Raw genomic sequence first — 21,487 nt, forward strand, 5'->3', positions numbered from 1 at the left:
TCTAACTTCTTAAGTTCTTTGTATATTTTGGATATTACCCACTATCAGATATAGGATTGGTAAAAATATTTTCCCAATCTGTTTGTTACAGTTTTTCCAAATTATGGTGTCTTTTGCCTTACAGAAGCTTTGCTGTTTTATGAGGTCCTATTTGTCAATTCTTGATCTTAGAGAATGAGTCATTGGTGTTTTGTTCAGGAAATTTTCTCCAGAGCCCATGTGTTCAAGACTCTTTTTCTTCTATCCATTTCAGTGTTTCTGGTTTGATGTGTAGTTTCGTGATTCACTTGTACTTAAGCTTTGTACATGGTCATAAAAATGGTATAATTTGCATTCATCTACATGCCGACTTCCAGTTGAATCAGTACTATTTTTATCTCCTTTGCCAAATATCAAATGATAGGTGTGTTGGTTCATTTCTGGGTCTTCAGTTTTATTCCACTGATCTATCCATCTACCTCTGTACCAATAATGCAGTTTTTATCACTATTGCTCTGTAATACTGCTTGAGTTCAGGGCAGATGATTCCCCAAAGAACTTATTTTATAGTTGAGGATAGTTTTAGCTATCCTGGCTTTTTCTTATTCCAAATGAATTTGCAAATTGCTCTTTCTATCTCTATTAAAGAAGTGAGTAGGAATTTTGGTGTAGATTGCTTTGAATGTGTACATTGCTTTTGGCAAAATAATCATCTTTACTATATTAATCCTGTCATTCCATGAGCATGGAATCTCTTTCTATCTTCTGAGATCGTCCTCAATTTCTTTCTTCAGATACTTGAACTTCTTGTCATACAGATCATTCACTTGCATGTTTAAACTTACAACAAGATATTTTATATTATTTGGTACTATTGTGAAGTGTGTCGTTTCATTATTTTCTTTCTCAGCCTGTTTATCCATTGAGGAGAGGAAGGCTACTGGTATGTTTGAGTAAATTTTATACCCTGACACTTTGCTGAAGTCATTTATCAGGCTAAGTAGTTATCTAGTGGAACTTTTGGGGTCACTTAAGTATATACTATCATAGCACCTGCCAATGGTGATATTTTGATTTCTTACCTTCCAATTTGTATCCCTTTGACCGCCTTTTTGATGTCTGGTTTCTCTGACTATGACATGGAGTCCTATTTTGAATAAGTAGGGAGAAAGTTGTGCATCCTCGTCTACACCCTGATTTTAGTGAGATTGCTTCGAGCTACTCTCCATTTAGTTTGATGTTATCTAGAGGTTCACTGTATATTTCTTTCAATATGTTTAGAAATGGGCCTTCAATTCCTGATATTTCTATGACTTTTATTCTGAAGTGTCACCTCCACCTCGGCCAGCAAGGAATATGCAACACGGTGGGATTCTTCTTAACAGTCTTTATTGCGTGACCACCTCTTTGCTGATAAGGGGACCTCGAGTGGCAAAGGTGCTCGCCATATACACACAACATGCTGTGGCTATCCTAATTGTCCTTCAGGGACTGGTGGAGCACGAATCACCCCCCTATCACCCCTGCTACTTGTCCTTCATGGGTGCACAGAGCATGAATCCCTCATTAGCACATTACTGCCCCGTCCAAATGATGCCAGGTGCAAATTCCGCGCATGCGCATTACGCAATACCATTGTTCACTACAGGCGGGCTGTGGATCACCTCATTACCCTAAGGCCGCCCTGGCAAGTGGACAAGCCTGTGCATCCTTGATAAGTCATTTACTACTACATGGGCCTGGATGTCGGTGCCATCTTTGTTTTACCATGCTGCTCCCAACTTCTCCCCCTCTTTTGTTTAATAAAATGACTGGTCTAGATCTGGGTGTCACATCATTCTTTTCATTGCTCGTGTCTTAGATCATTCCTGATGATGACTCAGTCTTACCTATCGTTGGGTTCACCTACCACAGGGCCTCATGTCTTAGGTTGGACCGAGCTCAAGGAAAGTTGCCCATCTCTGGATACATTGACTCCACATGACAGTGACAAAAATGATCTAGGGCGAACTCTTAATCTTTTAAAGAGGCCAGCCATATGTTGGGAGAAGCACCATTGTCAAGGACGATCATAGCCTGGTAAACAACCGCTTTGTGTCTGGGATGTTGTCTTTTTAAATGGCCAATAAGCCAGAGACATACTCCGCATCAAAAAAGGAAAATAGCACCCCAGGAAAACATGCCAGCCCACTCCTTAAAAAAGGGAGAAAGCATTGTTAATCCATTAGGTAAAATCTTCAACTGTATTGGGGTCCAACCTAATGCTGTTGAGAACAGCAATCTACATCTGCGATTGTCTTGATAGTTGATCTGCTTTCATGGACCAGTTCCCTTTCAGATAATTCGAGATTTCTTTGCTCTGTTGAGAATGCTGAGAAAAGTTAGCTTGCAAAGGAGTAATGCATGAACCTCTAAGGGAGGGAACACAGGACAGCTGTGTCACATAATACAGTGCTTCAATTTGTTCTTGAACTAAATCTATCCATTGATTGGCTGATAGGAGGCCAGATGCCAAATGGGTACCTTGCTCACATTAGAGCTTATATTATATTGAATATTGAAATGTGGCTCTACGCAACCAAAGGCAGGTAAGGGAAGAGTTCTTAATAGTAAAACATAAGGTATGAGACAGAGAAAAATTAGTGGCAACATACCATTGGGGCATATCTCCATTTGACACTTACGGGGAACACCATACAAACAGAAGGTAGAGAAAATGGTTGACAAAACAGTTGAATTGTTATGAACTGGCATGGGTACTGGCCAGGATCGGACAATAGGTCACAAGATGAGTGAATCACACAGGATTACCATTCCCAGTAATAGTAAGGTTCATAGTCTCCTCTTCAGGAAGAGCAGAAGGCAATTTTCGAGTCAAGCACTCAGCTACTCAAATTGGATTTTCTTGATTCTGCAGAAAAACACATACAGCATCCCTAGATCTTGAAATCATGGGATCTGGGTCACACCACTTATCAGTTAAGACATCCTTCCTCTTTACTTCTGCATTAGTTATACGTGTAGTAGCAGCATGGCGATCCGCAGCAGAGAAGCCATGCACATCCAAAATTAAGAAATTTAGAGTAAAAAGAGCTAAAGTTGTTCCTTTGGTGTTCGGCAACTGGCAATTCCCTCTTTTTTTTTTTTAATATAAGCTCTTTTAAGGTACGAGCACTCTTTTCCACAATTCCTTGACCCTGGGGATTGTATGGTAATCCTGTAGTATGACTGACCTGCATTGTCTGGCAAAATTCCTGAAAGGACTTTGCAGTGTCGGTAGGTCCATTGTCTGTCTTGAGACTATCAGGCTTTCCCCAAGCCGCCCACGCCTCTAAGCAATGACCAATGGCATTACGAGTCTTTTCACCACTCATCAGAGTAGCATATAAAAGAACGGAACAGGTATCAATAGAAAAATGAGCATATTTTAAATTTCCAAATTGAGATATGTGTGTGACATCCATCTGCCAAAGTTTTAGAAGGATCAGACAATGAGGGTTAATACCCACATGAAGAGGGTAGTGAAATTGAACACAATTCAAGCAACTAACACCACATCATATGTTGTAGCCCTAGATATGTTAAACTTTGGTTGAAGCGTAAAGGCAGGAACATGAAACTTTTGATGAAATTATCTAGCAAGATCAACCGGAGCAGCATAAAAAATAAACTCTCTACGAGTTCTAGCAGCCACTACGGTGTTATTACTGGTCATGGTACCAGGCAAATTAGTATGGGCTCGAATATGTCATATGAAAAAGTTATTTTTTCTGGCCCAAATCAAATTTTGTAATTCTAGTAGAATTTGACATACAGTAATACTCGACCGAATTGACCCTGCAAGTTCAAGTGAGCACACAGCATTAACTATGTAAGCAGAGTAAGAAATTAAATTAAAAGAATCAAGAGATCTTTTAAAAAATTCCAATATAATTTTACATTCTGTAATTTGGGGGGTGCCTGGACTGTACTGAATTAATACTGATTCTTGAGAATCAACCATATGGGCACCTAAACCTGTTTTATAGCCATCTGTATAAATATCTAACGCTCCAGACAAAGGCTCTGATGCAGTTACCTTTGGAAAAATCACTGGATGTTCAAGAAAAATTGTAGCAAAGGATCCTTAGGATAATGATTGTCAAACTCTCCATCAAAACTACAGCATAATATGGCCCGATCATGTATCAAGGCACACAATGTTTCTATCTGAGCTGTTGTATACGCTATAATAATTTTCTTGTGTAATAAACAAAATGCTGAATACAAGATTTAATGCCTAACACAGGAAGCTGTACAACAGCAGAAGGGTAATATTCAAGGGTCTTATTAATCACTTTCCACACCTCTGGACAAAGGGAAGTAGCTTTTGTAGGCTTCACCATGCTTTTATGTTGAGGGTTATATGGAGGTGCTGTTGGTATAACCGCTTTCTTGCCTTAATTGTCTGCCTTGTTGCGACGTGCACTAGCATGTGTCCAGTCTGGATCATATCTTTCCCTCTCACACTGAGCAGCCTCTTCCTCAAAATCAGTCTCATCATCCCAAAATCCGGTCTCCAAAACACCAAGTCTATCCTTCATGCTACAAGGTTTGACTGCCAATTCCTATATATGAACACAGGATGGTGCTATCTCCAATACCACAACAAAGAGACATTGCCTTAAAATCTTTTAGAAACCTGATTTCTAGGATAAGATTTCCATAAAAATACCATCCCAATTTAGACCTGTTTTCCTAGATTGGCTCATGCCACATGTCATCTAGAATGACTCCATCCAAATTTACCAGTTTTATGTCAACTTTCTGTTACTAATGTTACATTTTTTAACCATATCCAATAACTTAAAAGCCAATAGTCCATAACCAAGGCATGTGGAGAATATTTATACATTTAAAACCAATCAGAAAACAAAATTGAAGTGACTACACATATCTTAGCTACAAGTGCAAGGATCCAATGGCCGATTGATACTGGTGTTTTAAGAGAAGCACCTTGTCACCTGCTAAATCTCCCTGAGACCAGGAATCCAAGTAGGGACACTCTATACCGTTCTCAAGACAAATGTTTATCTTTTTCTTGATTCTCCTGAATAAATTTTTCAGTCGATATACCTCTATCAAATCTGATCAGTATGACTCTGTGAGGTTTCAAGAGCCTAATCACTTACCTAGCAATAGCCTCAACTTGAGCCACAACAAATAGTGCCTTGACCCCCGTCCAGATCATGTACCCACTAACAAAGAAAAGAGAAGTGTCTAGCTTTAGACAGATGGAGTATGTAAATGTTTCCACTGTGTCAGAGGAGACATACGTGGAATGGTCACCTTTGAATCTGGTCAATGTAAGGAAAGCTGTTTAACAGGTAGGCCATGGCACATCTCAATGACATAATCATTAGGCCCTCCCTCAAACATCTACTGTAACCTGGAAACCCCTAGGTTTCGTGATGTCACAAGAGTTGTCGTGATGACAACTCCCTCTCAGATATCCCTTCAGTACCTCTAGTATTTAATACTTGAACTCTAATTCAGAGTAAACAGACATTTGTGAGTGAAAACAAAGAGGATGAAGATTTCAGAGATGGGGAGTAGAAAGCTGGCCTTCTTTCTTGGTATTAAAAAAAAAGGAAGAAATACATGGTCCTTGGGAAAGTCCAGTGAGTCGTTGGTACAGATTGAGTGGAAATGCTGAAGAGATATCCTAGATCTGAGCCTTCCACATAAGGATAACAGAAGCTGGGAGCCTCCCAAAAACATCTGGACTTCACTGCTGTTATGCGTCTTGGAAGTCAGAGAATTTATATCATTTACTTCTTTATTTCAAAAGCCAAGTGTTGGGAAGGGCACAGTTGTTTTTCTGAGAGCTCATCGCCTTTATTCTCTTTGTCAAAAAGAAAGTGTCCTAAGGAAGACAGAATGGACAAGTATTGTGTCCTCAGGTCAGAGTCAACTCCACCATGCTTTGTATACCTATAGTGCAGTTTGTGTCTAACACTGATATCTGGGGGAGAGAAGTGCTTCTGGTTGAGGTTTCATCATGACAGTCTTTCCACTAGTTTTACTGTGAATGCTACTTCAGATTTTTGAGTCAATAGATGTGATTAGTTGTCAGTTTCATTTTATATCTTTCTTTTTTTTATTCTTTAGCAAATTTTATTGTTTATAAACTGGATGTTTCTATATTTAAATCTAAAATATTATTTCCTTTCCCAGTTTCCTACCCATAAGGTCCAAACCCCTTTCCTTCCCCTTCTTCTCAAACACCCTTTTCTGCCAATTGGCTTTCCCTTGAACTTGGAGACAAACCTTGGTAGGAAAAAAGGCTTCTACTCCCATAGTGCGCACCAAGGATGGGGAGAAGAAACCTGGCCTTCTGCCTTGGTATAAAAATAAGAGAGATATATGTGGTCCTTGGGAATGCTAAGTGAGTACTTCATATGTGTTGAGTGGAGTAACTTAAGAGATCGCCTTGCTCTTAACCTTCCCCATATGGGAATCAGGAGCTGGGAGCCTCTCAGAAGCATCTGGACTTCCATGATCTTATGGTACCTGGAAGTCAGATAGTTTATATCATTCATTTCTTTACTCCAATGCCAAGTGTTGGGAATGGCACAGTTGTTTTCCTGAGAGCTCATGGCCTTTATTCCTTTTGTCCAAAAGAAAAAGGTCCTAAGGAAGAAGGGAAAGACAAGTATTGCATCCCTAGCTCACAGTAAACTCCTTCATTCTTTGGATCCCTATAGTGCAGTTTGTGTCTGACACTGATATTTGGGAGAGAGAAGTGCTTCTAGTTTAGACTTCATTATCTCTGTCTTTCCACTAGTATTACTCTGACTAACACTTTAGATTTCCGAGTCAATAGGTGTGATTAGTTCCCAGTTTTCTTAACTTTCATATCTTTCTTTTATTTATTTTTGGCAAATTTTAGTGCTCTTTAAACTGCATCTTTCTATATTTACATATAAAAGATTATTTTCTTTTTCATTTTCCTTCCCATGATACCCTACCTGTTCACTATCACTTCTTTAACCACACTTTCTGCCCCTTGACAATCCCTTGAAATAGAAGATAATCCTAGGTTGGATCAAGGGCTTCTCCTTCCATTGGTGCCCATCAAGGCCATCCTTTGCCACATATTCATTTAGGGCAATTGGTCTGTCCATGTAAAGTCATTGAATATTGGTCTAGTACCAGGAAGATCTGGTTCATTGGCAATGTTGTTCTTATGCTGTTGAAAACACCTTAAACTCTTGTAATCCTTTCTCAAAATCTACCAAAAAAGGTCCCTTTTCAGTTCACTGGTTTGCCACTAGCATTCACTTCTGTATTTGACATGCTCTAGCTGTGTCTCTCAGGAAATATCTATATGTTTCTTCTAATCATGCAAATCTAAGATTCATCAATCTTATCTAGTTGTGGTGGCTGAAATATCTATCTATATCTATATGTATATATCTATCATATATATATATATATATATATATATATATATATATATATATCCTATAGCTAGGAGCTTAGATGGAATTTTAACAAGGGTTCTGGCAACCAAGGTCAACAAAGTAGAATCCATAAATGACAGTGCCAAATAAAGTCTCTCCAGGTCTTATTAACCTAACGAAGTTGAGGTATCTTTGGACCTCAAGCAATTCCTCATCCTGCACATCCTCCTGTATCTTATATTTGTCCTGAAGAAAGAATCATGGTACAACATCCAAAACCCTCAAGCCTCTTCCTTGGAACACAATAAGGTAGATAATGCAGAATTTACATCAAAAGGGACTAGAGAACCAGTGAATTCCATAGTCCATGTTGTCCTTTGGTTTGCTGATGTCTGGTCGTTTTGGTATGAAATAAGGATTGGCGAGTTTATCATTTCAAGTAGGTACACCATATTTACATTGTTATACTTATTCTATAGCTGGGCCATATTTGTTGCCAAAATCATTGCAGATAATGGAATTGGAAAGCAATTTTTGAGTACACATTCAGCAATATTCATAAAGTCCCATATGGAGGAATGCACAATAAGAATGTGAAATACAATATTCATTCAATTGAAGGTCTGTAGGGAAAATACTGGCCTTTGGAAACAGATAAAAACCTACAATATTGAACAGTATTTCATGACTGTACCTGGGAATAAATTGTTATCCAGAAGAATCTCCTCCACTCCATGTTACAAGATCTTTTCTACCCATTCCAAGCCCTTCAGTTTAATTCAGAGCATGTAACCACTAATAAAGCAAAGAGAAGTCTCTAATTTTAGAGAGATGGAGTACATAAAGGTTTCCACTGTGTCAAGGAGACACTCATGGAAAGGGCACCCTCAAATCTGGTCAATGTAAAGAAAGCTGTTCAGCAGGTAGGCCATGGCAGTTCTCAGTGACATCACCATTAGGCCCTTCCTGAAAAATCTCTTGTATTCTGGAGAACTTTATCTTCTTTTGTAATGTCACAAGTGTTGTCCTGTCAGCATCTGCCTCTTAGGCATTCCTTCTGTACCTCTAGGGTTCAGTAATTGGCCTCTAATTCAGAGTAAACAGCCATTTGGGAGGGAGAACAAAGAGGATGAAGAGATCAGAGATTGGGAGAAGGAAGCTGAGTTTCTGTCTTGGTATAGAAAAACAAAGAAATATGTGGTCCTTGGGAAAGCTCAGCGAATCCTGTGTAGGGTTGGAGTGGAATCACTAAAGAGATAGCTTAGACCTGATCCTTCCACATACAGAATAAGGAGATTGGAGCCTCTCAGAAGTATCTGGATTTCCTTGCTTGTTATGGTTCCTGGAAATCAGAGAGTTTATATCACTAATTTTTTTTATTCCAAAAGACAGGTTTTCATCTTGGCACATTTGTTTCCTGACAGCTCATGACTTTTACTCTTTTAATACAAAAAAAAAAAAAAAAACCTCCTGAGGAAAAAGAGAAAGACAAGTATTTTGTACTCAGCTCAGAGTAAACTCCTCCATTCTTTGGATTCCTAAAGTGCAGTTGTTGTCTAACACTGATATCTATGTGAGAGAAGTGCTACAAGTTAAGACTTCATCATCTCAATCTTTTGACTAGTATTACTCTGAGTATCATTTCCTGATAGTGAATCTTTAGATTTCTGAGCCCATAGATGTGGTTAGCTGGAAGCTCTCTTTTCTTTTTTTTCTTTAATTTTTCTTTTAATTTTTAACAATTTATTGTTTTTTAACTGCATATTTCTTTTTCTTTCTTTCTTTTTCTTTTTTTTTTTTTCGGAGCTGGGGACCGAACCCAGGACCTTGTGCTTCCTAGGCAAGCGCTCTACCGCTGAGCTAAATCCCCAACTCCTAGCTGGATAATTCTTTATTTACCTTTCAAAGGTTATTTCCTTTCCCATTTTTCTGTCCATAAGATCCCTAACTGGTCCTCCTAAACTTCTTCTCTAATCCCCCCTTCTGTCCCTTGACATTCCCTTGAACTATCAGTGAAAACTAGACAGGACCAAGGGCTTCTCCTTCCATTGGTGCCCAACAAGGCCATCTTTTGCTACATATGCATTTGGGGCCATAGATCTGTCCAGGAACATCCTATCATTATTGTTTTAGTACCAGAACGCTCTGGTTCACTGGCATTGTTGTTCTTATGGGGTTGATTGCACCATCAGCTCTTGTAAACCTTTCTCAAATCTACCAACAAAAGGTCCATTTTCAGTTAACTTTTTTGCCACTAGCATTCAATTCTGTATTTGGCATGCTCTAGCTGTGTGTGCCTGGAAAAATCTTTACCTGGTTCCTGGCAGCATGCACTACTTCTTAGCTTCATCAATCTTATCTTGTTTTGTGGTGCAAATATATTCTCTTGTACTGCTCTGACTATCAATCCCTGACAATTACCCTTTAGATTTCTGAGTCGATAGATATGATTAGGTGACAGTTTTCTATTCAGATGATCATAGACTACCTATGGAATAGGCTTTGATGAGGGACAAGCTCACCTACACATCTCCTCCAGTCCAGGTGAGGATATTTTTGTCCTTCAGTTAAATGAGGCCAAGATTCTTTTCTGCCTATTGTCCTGATGCCTTTGCTGAAAAATCGAGAAGTTGTCAACCCTGTGTTCTAAGCTGGACAGTCAATGACAGGTAAGAGAGTAGTATATTCACGAATAAAGGGTCAACAACATGGGGCAGGTTGGCATCATTAATTGCTGCCTTATTCAATGACGGACCCTGGCTAGAAGATTCTCTTGGCCATGTGACAAATATCACTCCAACCTAAGACAGACAAAGTTCTCGAGGGGTTCATTCTAGGACAAGCACGGCCATTTGACTCCTATTCATTTGACTATAAGGAAGGGGGAGATGTCGAGAGTGATGCCATTGAAGCCCTACCTTGTTGATGTTATTAGTATGGTTAGAATTAAGTATGACTGGGTTCATGGAAAATCTCCACCCAGGTGCAGGAGCCATTACAAATAAGGTGGTCAAGAAAAACAATAATATGATAAAGTTGTCCTGATTACTAATAATATGACAAATCGGTGAAATTTCTCACATCCTGTCAACATTGGCCGATTTTCTGACCACTCAAATATTGTGTCCTTGGCCTGCATAAAAGTTTCTTACTTCCCCCTCCCTCAGTAACCCCTATTATGGTATAAATTCAGCCACGCAGAAAAAGAAAATTGACCCGTGATTTAGAATCTTGTCTTGGCGTCCTTCTTCGTGTTGCTTGTCCCCAATTCTCTTCCATGTACATTCAGTCCCCTCACTTACCCAGCTCTTGTAATCCTTTCTCAAAATCTACCAACAAGACATGCATTTAAAGCTCACTGGTTTGCCACTGTCATTCTCTTCTGTATTTGACATGCTCTAGCTGTGTCTCTCAGGGAATATCTATATAAAGTTCCGGGCAGGATGCATTTCTGAGCTTCATCAATCATACGTAGTTTTGGTAGGTATGTATATACATTTGGTGGCTCCTACAGCTTGGAGTTTAGGTAGAATTTAATATGGATTCTGAGCAACTAGGTCAAGAATGTAGAATCCACAAATGACAGTGGCAAATAGACTTCCTCCTTTTCTGATGGAACTATTGACGCTGAGGTTTCTCTGGAAGCCATTCCTCACCCTGACCCTCCTCCTATATCTTATGTTTGGCCTGAAGAAAGAATTATGGTAAAACATCTAAAACCCTCAAATCTGGCATGGGAACACATGAAGGTATATATTAGAGAACTGATATCTAATGGGACTACAGAACCACACTCTGTAATCCATTTTGTTCATTGCTTTACTGATGTCTGGTAATTGTTGGATAAAATAAGGATGGAGTTTAACATTTGAAGGAGGTACACAATAAATACACCGTTATATTCATTCTATGTGCTGAGCCCACTTTCTTGCCAAAATCATTGCAAAAACTTGAATTGGAAAACAGAATTCTTGAATACACATTCAGGAATATACATAAATTCACATATAAAGGAATGTACAATAAGAAAATGTAATAAAATACTCACACAATTAAAGGTCTGTAGTGAAAACACTAGCCTTTGGGAAACATAGAAAAGCTAAGAAATTTAATCATATATTACAGGAATGGTCCATTGAATAACATTATTATCCAGAAGAATCTCCTCCACTCCACGTTCCTAGAACATTTCTACTCATTCCAAGACCCTGACTACCTTTCTCCATTCAGAGAATGTAACCACTAATGAAGGAAAAAGATGTCTCTAGCTTTAGAGAGATGGAGTATGTAAAGATCTCCCCTGTGTCACAGGAGACATACATGGAAAAGGCACTCTCGAAACTGATCAATGTAAGGAAAGCTGTTTAGAGTTAGGCCATGGCAGTTCTCAGTGACATCATCATTATGCCCTCCATGAAAAATCTCAAGTAACCTGATGATCCCTATCTTCTTCTGTGATGTGACATGTGTTGTCGTGACTGCAACTGCCTCTTAGATATTCCTTCAGTACCTCTAGGGCTTACTAACTGGCCTCTAATTCAGAGTAAACAGACATTTGGGAGGGAAAATAAAGAGGAAGAAAATATCAGAGATGGGGAAAAGGCAGCTGGCGTTCTGCCTTGGTATAAAAAAAGGAAGAAATATGTGGTCCTTGGGAAAGCTCAGTTATTACTGGGTAGGGGTTGAGTGGTTCCACTGAAGAGATACCCTTGATCTGAGCCTTCCACATATGGAAATTGGGGGCTGTCATACTCTTAGAAGCATCTGGACTTTGCTTGTTATAATGGATCCTAAAAGTCAGAGACTTTAAATCATTAATTTCTTTATTCCAAAAACCAGGGTTTGGGAGGGGCACAGTTGTTTTCCTGAAAGCTCATGGCTTTTATTATTTTTGCCCTGAAGAAAAAGGTGCTAAGGAAGAAGGCAAAGACAAGTATTGTGTCCGCAGCTCAGTGTAAACTCCTCCATGATTTGGATTCCTATAGTGCAGTTTGTGTCTGACGCTGATATCTGGGAGAGAGAAGTGATATTAGTTGAGATTTCATCATCTCAGTCTTTCCACTAGTATTACTTTGATTACCATTCCCTGACAGTGAGACATTAGATTTCTAAGTCAATGTGTGTAATTAGCTGGCAGATTTCTTTTCTTTAATTTTTTTCATTTTTTAAAATTTTTAGCAAATTTTATTGCTTTTTTAATTGGTTATTACTATATTTGCATTTCAAATTTTATTTTTTCACAGTTTCCTGCCCATAAGAGCTCTAACAGTTCCACCTAACGTTCATCTATAAATATATAATATTTATATATTTATAAATGCACCTTGATATTCCATTGACCTGAGAGTTAAACCTAGGTTGGACCAGGACCTTCTCCTTCCATTGTTTCCCAACAAGGCCATCCTCTGCTACATATGCAGTTGGAGCCATAGCTTTGTCCATATAAATTCATTGAATATTGGTCTAGTAACAGAAAGCTCTGGTTCATTGGCATTGTTGTTCTTATAGGGTTGAAAAGCCCTTCAGCTCTTGTACTCTTCCCAAAATCTACCAACAAGTGGTCCATTTTCAGTTCATTGCTCTGCCACAATAATTCACTGCTGTACTTGACAGAGTCTAGCTGTGTCTCACAGGAAAGATCTATATCTGGTACCTGGCAGCGTGCACTTCTTAGCTTCTTCAATCTTATCTGGTTTTCATTGCATATATATATATATATATATATATATATATATATATATATATGTATATATATGCCATGAATATGTACATATATTCATGTATATAATTTTTCTTTTATATATATTACATATTTAATATATTTTTTCCATATGGACGTAATGCTCAGATTGCGATTCATTCAATTTCCACTCTAAATTCAAAGATATTTTTGTTCCCCTTTTCAAAAAGGAATGACGCATGCACATTTTGGGTGTTTCCTTGGGCTTCCAGTGGTCTGTAGTCTGCATCTTCGGTATATTGAGATTTGTGGCAATATCTATTTTTGGTGATTTCTTACCATGTGTGTTTTTCTGTGGTTGTGTTACCTCAGTTAATATTATATTTTCTAGTTCAATCCATTTGTCTATGAATTTCTTGAAATCTTTGCTTTTGATAGTCGAATAGTACACCATTGTGTAGATGTACTACATTTTCTGTTTCCATTCCTCTGATTAGTGCCATTAGGCTTCCTTCTAGCTCCTGGTATCATGAATAAGGCTGCTATGAACATTGTTGAGCATGTGTCTGTTTTGCATTTTGGAGCATCCTTTGGTTATATGCCCAGGATAGGTATATCTGGGTCCTCAGGTAGCGCAATTTCAAATTTTTTGAGGAATCTCCAGACTCATTTCCAGAATGGTTGAACCAGTTTGTAATCCCACCAACGAAGAAGGATCATTCCTTTTCCTTGACATCTTTATCAACATCTGCTGTCTCCTGATTTTTTTTTTTTATTTCAGCCATTCTTACATGTGTGAAGTGGAATCTCAGGGTTGTTTTCATTTACATTTCCATGATGACTAAGTATGTTGAACATTTCTTTATATGCTTCTCAGATATTTGATTTTCCTCAGTTAAGAAATATTTGTTTAGTTCTGGAACATAATTTTAATAGGGTTAATTGTTTCTCTGAAGTCTAAGTTTTTGCATTCTTTGTATGTATTTGTAATAGCCCTCTATCAGATGGAGAATTGGTATAGACCTTTTCCAAATCTGTTCCTTGCTGTTTTGTCCTAACAGTGTCCTTTGGCAGGCAGTTTTCTACTACAGTGAAGAGCTTTCAGTTAGTAAACTAGAACACAGACTGGCTCTTCCCTGACTTCCCTACTTGTTCTGAGTAATTGGGGGAACTAAACAACCATGCTATCCCCTACAATGTATGCCTATCTATAGTCGTGGTTACAGAGAGACCTATCAGTGATTCTAGGCATCTGTCAAAAAATGTAGGTTGGTGGAGTTTGCAGTTTTTATCCTGGCTTCTGTAACTCCAGGTGATGGTGTTGTGAAGCCAAGATACACCATGTGCAACTGTGAGTTGGCCTGAGAAGACTGACTCCTTGGATTTCTGAAGCATTTCTAAGGGATCCAGAGGAAATCAGCACCCCCTGCTCAAAAGATCTTTGGGAATGCTGACACTCTTGCTTCAACTCTAATGAAGGTAGGTCAAAAGATCACCAGTCAGGTATATTCTTGAATATCCTTCAGTGTGCTAGCATTGGAGTGCAATGAAATATTATGCAGGAGAGGTGTGGGAAACGTGGAACTCTTCCATTAGAGATCAGAGAGATGAGCTGCATTCACATTCATTTGACTGTTTATGTTCCTGGTCTTTGGCTATTATCATTCAGATCTATTGTCTCATACTTCATTGTTCATGTGGCCAAGTTGTGGGGAAAGCACGACTCACAATTCTTTCCCATTTTCCCATTCCTCCATTCTAGGGTAATAGATTTTAGTGAAACCCTTCACATTTTATATTGTAGACCAACTGATCTGACTTTTCTTCCATAAGCTCTTCTTTATTATCCCTACACTGTATGTGTCTGTGTGTGTGTGTGTGTGTGTGTGTGTGTGTCTTTCTGTTTGTGTGCTTAAATGGTAAGTTTATATGCAAGTTTACACAAACCTTGTCACTGAAAGGAGACTGTGTAAGAAATCTATAAACTGTAAATGGGGAAGCATCCAAATGTTCTTCCACAACCTGACCTTCTAGAAAGAGTAGCATAATCTGCAATAAAATAGTACACTTGAAAGTAAAACTTGGAGGAAATGCCCTGGCATGGCTACAATATCACTGTTAACTGTTACATTTTTCTCTTGGCTTCTGTGGCCAGACATGAAGGCTCTGAAGCAAAGTTGCATCCTGTTGATCTGTGAATAAGGTGAAGGAGGCTCTCAATTTGGTCACATGAAGCATATGAAAGTCGTGACAAAACAGTATCAGGGCATTGTGACACTGCCCTCCCATTGGAAACATGGAAGTGTTGACAATCTCAGAGTGGGGTCTCATGTCTTAACTTTGACACCAAGCTAGGTAAAGTGTAACCTGTCAGTTAGCTTCCTGAGTACCTTCCACAAGCCAAGGGTAGGCTCAGATGAAGCACCATTGAAGATAGCTTCTATTCCTTGTGAGCTAATTTCAGGGTATGTGGAAGACCATTCAGTCTCTTGTGACATGGGAGATCAGAGTAATGAGAGGCAGACAAAGGAGACAAAGCTGTCCTTTTTTTCTTGACCACCATAACTACATTTTCCTGGATAAGGATTTGCTAATGGAAGTCTACTGTCTCACATTGGTACGAAGTCTCAATAGCACAATTGGCTCCAGGCTACTTTCTTAGTTAGTGGGATTTACAGACAGTCATTTATAGCTTGTCTTCTAGATATACGAATTATTTTCTGGCTTCATATACACAAGGCATATTCTTTCACTCTTTCTCTCTCTCTGTTTGTATGTGTCTTTCTCTGTCTCTCTGTCTCATCTCTCTTTCTCCTTTTGTCTGCCTCTCTTTCCTATTTTTCAGCCACCCCAAAACAGTCTTTACTAATGAAAACATATTTCATGTCAGTTTATGCACTTGATTCTCTCATAAACCCCAGTGTTATCTGAACTTGCTGGCTACTGGAGAACGACAATTAAAAATAGAATTGATGTCCAAATCTACTAGAATAGAACTTTAACAACTGAGAAGAACTAGAATATTCAACCACTCACAACAAGCCTAGGGGCCAAGGATCATGTATGGAAGGAAAATATTCAGAGATCAAAGAAATGCATGCCGGGCTGACCATGGACTGGCTTCTCTTTACAGGGACTGCCAGCCTCAGGAGAAAGGTAACATGGGGCTTTAATAAACATGCATTGTGTAACAATACCTAGTCACTTCCCTTTCGTTACCCTTCCCTGTCTGTATTTTCCTAATGGATGTTGTACATAAATGTAGTAGTGACTGCCTTTCAGGAGTATAGAAGTTGTCACATGTGGCACCCAAATGAAGAATTTAACTTTTCTTCCCTGGCTGAAGCTCCTTACCAATGATCTACAACAACATTTCCCCCTATGACTGCTGCTTTGTTTTGTGTGTGTGAGTGTATGTGTGTGTTTGTGTGTGTGTGTGTGTGTGTGTGTGTATCTGTATGCCTGTCTGTCTATCTTTCTGTCTTTGTCTCTGTCTATCTGTTTCTTTCACATGATACCTCTTTATACTTCAGTTTCACTTCTTAATTTCTCATTCCAATATTGACCCATCATGCTTTCTCTGAGTGTCTGCTTTTGATGACTCAAATTAACTTGTGTTAATCAATGAACCTGTAGCGATAACTGTGTACCACTCATCACATCACAACCAGCCTCATGGCTAAAATGAGTAATTTTCGAGGCTCTGAGGGAAATTTTTAGAAGAATTTGTATGTTTTCTGTATTTTTTCCTCCCCTATCCAAACTGTTGTAGTCTGTGGATCTTCCCCAAGTCTTTGTTTAACTGTATTTATCTATGTACCTGGCCTACTGGGAAGACATCATCCCAACCCTCCAACATTACTTAACAGGAGGAATATATGAAGAATTTGGAGAAATTTGTCATTTAGCTACAGAAGATGTCCCCTGAGATTGAATAACTGTGTCGAATCATCGCATCACTGACAAGCATTCTGAGCAATATTCTCAGTTTATTTTCTTCTTTCTCATTTTGCGTGTGCTACCTAAGTTGGGGAGGACCATTTGTGGGTTGTGTTTGAAAATTGTGTCTTCACTCTTCATGCATGAAGGTGGTAAAAAATATGATAGATCAGTGATATCTCTGGGTTAGAAGGGATAGTGATAGTAAGTCTTCCCTTGTGTCAAAGGCAAAGATCCTTAAAAGGGCAACTAGCCTTGTATATTTGGATAAGATCTACTTAATGGGTAGTTATGAGCTGGTGAAGGGGACTTTTTTTCTGGATACTCTAATGTATGCTGGAATTTCCATGCTATTCTCTGTGATGTCACTAGTGTTATGGAAACAGAAACTGCCCTTGTTGCTTTTATTTAGTACTTATTGGTTTATCCAAACAAATGTTTTTCAAGATGATCAAGCTATTTACAGAGAAAACAGAGAGCATGGAGAGACAAAAGAGACAGGAAGAAGAAATTAAGATTCTTTCTTGTTGTAGAAGTGAAAACATAAATTATCTGGTGGAAAAGGGCAAGAGAGAACAGTGGACTGCTTCTGAGGAGCTGCCTAGAGGAGGTGGTCAAGGCTCAGGCATTCTAGGAGTAGGACTTATGACCTGAAGGCTCTGGATTCCTAAAGAAGAGACCCAGTTTCAGGAATATCTGATGAATATTTGGAAGAGAGCCAGGAATTGTCAAGCATGCATCTGGTCTACTATGTGTTCCTTAATTTCATTCTGAATGAGGAAGAATTCAAAGAAAAGTCACAGGGATAAAAGCTTTGACTCTCAGGGCAGAGTATTGAATTTTATCTTCAGTGGATTCCTGGACATATCATTGGAATTTTATGATAAGAATGAAGACAGGGCTACTCCCTTGGACATGCATCAAGTTTTCTTACTCTTTGTCTTGAACATACATGATTAACGCTTGGTGGTCCTAAACACTATGTACTCCAGGACTTACCTGAATCCCAACAGATACAAACTGAAAATGACCTCCATTTATTCATGTCACAGCCAGATTTTTTTTCTTAAGGACCAGGGGGACTGCAGAAGGGAATGAGGCATATGTCTAGTGATAATGGTTGGGAGAAAGAAAATAGCTAATAAGTCCAGCTTGAAGAGAACTTTCCTCCTATTTCAGTGCTTCCAAGTGTCTGCAGATTTCCCCTTTCGTCATGCTGCATTGGGGGACTTGCATTTTCTCTCCTGTGTCTGGGCCATTACTATGCATGTTCCCTTGTGTTTCTCTACAGGGTCTGCTGGGAAGGTATCATCCCAACCTCCACCATCAGTGAGCAAGTACAACGGATTAAGAAGGGGGAGAAATTGACTAATTAACTCCAGAAGATGACCTGTGAGTTGGAAAACTCACAGGAATGCTGACCCATTGCACCAACAGCATTTGGACAAAAGATAGCCATTATGCCCACTTCTTTGTTGACTGTCCTGACCCCTCTGTGTTAACTTCAGTTTTCCCACACCACAGGAAAATGCATCTGTAATGTCCTCATGTACAAACTAATTTTCTTATGTGCCTCTCAGAGGCAGGACATGAAGAAGGATAGGAGTTTGATAAGAAAGTATTTAATTTCTCAGAAAAGCAGAAGGTGTGTTTTGAATAAAAGTCTTGGGATATGGCAAGTAATGTGTGAGCTCTCATCATGGATTTTTAAAGAAAGAGAATGCATTTTCTGTCCTCAGAGGAATACAAAAAGCTGATCAGGTACAGAAGCACTGTAACTTAAACATTGTTAATAAAATTTTTATGTATTTATTTTAAAGATTTATTTTATTTGATTTGTATCAGTATATTGCAACTGTCAAACACAACAGAATTGGGCATCAGATGCCATTATACATGGTTGTATGCGACGATGTATTTGCTGGGAATTAAACTCATGACCGACGGAAAAGTAATCAGTTCTCTTAAATCCTGAATCATCTTACCAGCCTAAATTACTTTTGAGGGTGACAGTGATAGTATTGATGATGGTGTTGATGATGATGGTGGTGGTGGTGGTTGTTGTTGTTGTTGTTGTTGTTGTTGTTATTATTATTATTATTATTATTATTATTATACGGAAACTCTAATAGATTCAAGACTTATCCTCCTCCAACACTCTTTCACCTCTCCTGTTCCAAGAAGTACCTACAATAAGGAAGACACCATCAGAGCTGCCCATCCTCCCCAGAACACAAGAAAGAAAAGATTTACTATGATTTGGTTATGGAGATATTCTTGTTGACTGGGCTCATAGCTTCAGACCTGAAGCCAGGAAGACTATTGAAATGGGAGCTCCTTTTGGAGGAATCTGCTTTTTTTGGAGTAACTTGGAAAGAGTGAGCAAGTATAAGATGTTGATCCACCGCCTTATCCCTTGCTGAGAATAAAGTTTCCTGGGAACTGGGTAAGCAGGGTAAGTAGGCAAGGCTAACAAGTCAATCCAGGTGGGTAAACGTTTGTCCATTAGTTATACAGGGGGAGCATTTCATTGACTAAGCTGAATGTAACCCTGTCTACTATGTTCTAATCCAATGCAAGGAAAGTTTTGTTGATTTTGTCTATCCTGTGGCCCAGCAAGTGTTTTTCAGATTCTGTGTGCAGTTTCTTCACTGATATGAAGCTTGTGAGAATGGAGGGAGTCAAGGAAAGCCACAGACAACAACATTCTACATTCTAGAAGATCAAGGCCTTCTCATAAAAAAAAATTGTGTATCTATGAATTCAACAGTGAGGTAAATTGCATCCAATCTCTGGTCATACTGCTGAAATCAGGTACACAGGCCTGTTGACAAAGTATTCCATGGGGGAAAGAAAGCATCAACAATTAGCATGAGATAAAATGAAAAACTTAAAAATAAATCAGAACTCTGATACCTAGCTGTAACTGGTCCCGATGAGGGTCACAAATAACATGAAGGGTATGATCTTGAGCAAGATTTATTCTGCTGTAATTCTCAGATGTTCATATGTGCTTGAAAATCTGCCACAGAAGACTGTATTGATATCATACACTAGTCCAGAAAGACCATACCCAAAATATATTATTCCGTATGCAGTACAGTGTGGCAAGTACTTCACATCACACATTTGTATGTGAAGCCGAAATTAATGTTCTACATAGATGAAAGCATTCCCTCAATCCTTGTCCCAGTAATTTTTTTTTATAATTTGGAAAATGGCTGAGAATGCATCAGTTCTACACCTGAACTGAAGTAACTGTTCCTCTGTCTGTAAACATAGAGGACATCTGAGTAGTAGTTGACATTTTTAGTCAGTGGCATCCACCATAGATCTGTTTGAGCCTCATTAAGCATGCATAGTCATATTTTAGCTAAGGGAATCATTTAGTATCCAAAACATTACAGGATCCATCTGCTGCAAATATCTTTCTTTTACACAGGTGAAGGAAGGTGCATAAAGTTCTGTATCAAAGGTTGAAGATATTACACCATCCATAGATAAAAAAAAATTTAATTTACTCAGGTGAAGGAAGGTGTATCAAAGGCAGTACATCAAAGGTTGTAGATATTACACCATCCATAGATGAAAATGTATCAAGAGGAATTGCATAGGGCTACACAGATTGATCTAAGTACACACAATTCTAAGACAGAAGGTACAAGAAATCACTTAACATGAAAACTTAAAATAATCTGATGCTATGGTTAATAGCTGTTATACTGTTAATAGATAATAAAAACCCACCTAAAAAGCACATGCATATATATAAGATGCTATTCAAAAATTTATTCAGAGGCATTTTGCAACCTACATTTATCACAAACAGATCGATTCCCCACTTTACAGATTCTGATCAGAACCATTGAGTATTAAGTAATCTATATTAGAACTCACTTGCATATCATAAGATTGTATAACTAGGTAGTCACACCAAATATGATATTCGGGAAGCATAGTCTGAACTTGCAAAAAATGGAGGGAGTGCATTTATCTGATGATTTCTGGCCATGAAACTCAAATGTCCAAAATACCTTCTGGATTTGCATTTATAGAACAATAAATACTTCATGAGCTTTAGGACAATATTTGAATCTAAAGTCTCCAAAAATTATTTATCATTGAGATCTGAATCCCTATGAAGATTGGAGGATATTGTGAGTTAATCTGTGACCCAGAGGTATAAGTAAATGGTGCATTTTGATGTGATTAGATATGTTAAAGAGGCATGCAAAACAAAGGAGGCCATGTTATCTTTGAAGAATTGTGCATCTCCAACTTGTAGCAGGAGTTCCCATGGAGTGACCTAGACACACACACACACACACACACACACACACACACAAACACACACACACACACACACACACAAACACACACACACCCATACACACACACATCCTAAAAATAAGTGACTTGCTCTGTGCAGTTGGGGCATGGTGGA

The sequence above is a fragment of the Rattus norvegicus genome, chromosome Y, assembly GCF_021556685.1.
Source record: "Rattus norvegicus strain SHRSP/BbbUtx chromosome Y, alternate assembly SHRSP_T2T, whole genome shotgun sequence".
In the NCBI taxonomy this organism is placed as follows: domain Eukaryota; kingdom Metazoa; phylum Chordata; class Mammalia; order Rodentia; family Muridae; genus Rattus; species Rattus norvegicus.